The sequence below is a fragment of the Prunus persica genome, chromosome G6 (assembly GCF_000346465.2).
Source record: "Prunus persica cultivar Lovell chromosome G6, Prunus_persica_NCBIv2, whole genome shotgun sequence".
NCBI lineage: Eukaryota > Viridiplantae > Streptophyta > Magnoliopsida > Rosales > Rosaceae > Prunus > Prunus persica.
In genome coordinates, this window is record NC_034014.1 from 10,575,755 (window position 1) to 10,577,946 (window position 2,192).

Genomic DNA, 2,192 nt, shown 5'->3' on the forward strand with positions numbered 1-2,192 from the left:
ACACATATTAAGAGAACAAGGCCGCAAGATAGACATACAACGACGACAATAAAAATACGCCGACGTTAAATATAATTTTCACGACAATAAAAAATATGACGTCTTTAAATACATTAGAAGACGACGTTATTGATACCTACTACGTCGCACATATAAACACAACCGTCGTACAATTAATTTTCCACTTCGATTTTTTGATAAAAGATGACGTGGAAATAGTTGTCAGTGTCATTATTTACGACGTATGTGTTTCTATAGTAGACGTTGAAAAACTAAACAACGTCAGTTACAAATATATGAGAGTCGTATTAAAAAATTTATACGTCCTATTTTCAGAAACAAACAACGACCATAAATATTAGACGTTGTTAAATACAACAACGTCGGAAAACAATAAAAACAGACGTGTTTAGTCTGCTAAAGTTCTACAACGTCTCTTATTTACAAAAAACCGTCGTGAAATAAATTTTCCACTTCGATTTTATCTAAAAAAGATGACGTGGAAATAGTTGTCAGTGTCATTATTTACGACGTATACATTTATATAGTCGACGTTGTATTTATATGTATTCATTACTCACGACGCACTTAATAATATAGACGACGTTGAACGTCTAAACAACGTCGGTTCCAAATAAATGAGAGCCGTATTACAGAACATATAGACGGCGTAGATTATGATGGGAGCCGTATTACAAATAACGTCGTTTAATTGTTATTAGACGGCGGTTATAATGAATTTCCGTCGGAATTAATTTCGTTCCTCTTCGTTTATAAAAGAACTTGCGACGTGGAAAATGTATGATGACGTCGTATTTTTTAACGTTCAGATTACATATCTCGTTTTTTAGACGTCGGTATTATGGGATTGGAGTCGTGTTATTTTGAATTACATGGCGGTTCTTTATCCTTCACCGACGTGATATCCTGAATAATTGCTTCACAATAGCGTCGTGGTTCTTCATTGTTACGTTGCTTTAAGACGTCGGTAAATATGCTGAATAACTGATTCACAATAACGTCGTGTTTTATTTGAACGTAGAAAGTGAAGAAATCACATTACAATATATTACAAAATTAATGTCATACACTGCCAATTACATAAGCATCATTCAATCCATATATCTTCACACCCATCTCGAATATTTTGACCGCCTAACTCACCTACCAGTTCATCAAATGTGTCAACATTTGGCATCCCTCTAGTAAATGGCTCACACTCAATTATCACATCACCTAATACTTCATCACCAATAACATCATTATATTCTCTACTAGGCATTGATAACACTACCGACCAACCACGATGCATCGGGTCGTCAACAAAAAATATTTGTTTGACTTGAGAAGCCAAAACAAATTGGTCATTCCTATGTCCAATTTTACTCAAATCTACAAGGGTAAATCCAAGTTCGTCGACTACAAGACCAGAACTATCTATCCAATCACACCTAAAGACTGGGATTGTAAACTTTTGGTAGTCAAGGTCCCAAATTTCTTGAATGACACCATAGAAACCCATATTTGAGAGAATTGGGTTTTTATCCTTGGCACTAGCAACTTGCATGGTATGTGCAAGTAAATAAACTCCACTATTTTGAGTTGTCCGCACATCATCTTGTGCCTTGATATTGAATTTAATACCTTTAATAAGATAGCTCCTATATAATGGCACTGACATGTTTGGACCAGCTGCTAGCCACCTTAAATTTTCTGATACGCCATGATTGTCTTCCTCAACTTCACTTTGAACCTGCAAATTAATCATATCTTAATTCATCCTAACATATAAATAAGAAGAAAATTAAAAGAGAAATACGTTATTCAACAACATATACCTTGAAGCGTAGCCATTGAATGAAAGTGCTATTGTGCTTATCCTGTAGCCACTTTGTTCTCTTTCTAAATTTTGGATAAGCAGTCTTGATGTGGATCATATGTTGCCTACATGACACGAAAAATTCAAGCATTACGGTCCCAAATATATAAGATAAACATAAGAAATAATTTTAAATGGAAACTTAAAGAATAAAACTCATACGTACTCGATATAAGGTAGGACTTCCTCCGTATTCTCCAAGACATATAGATGTGCTTGATTCAACAGGTCCTGATCAACTACGCTCACTGTGCAACCTGATAATGGCTTTGAAACTCCCATCTTTTGGCTTGAAGGCACTCCAACTGTACTA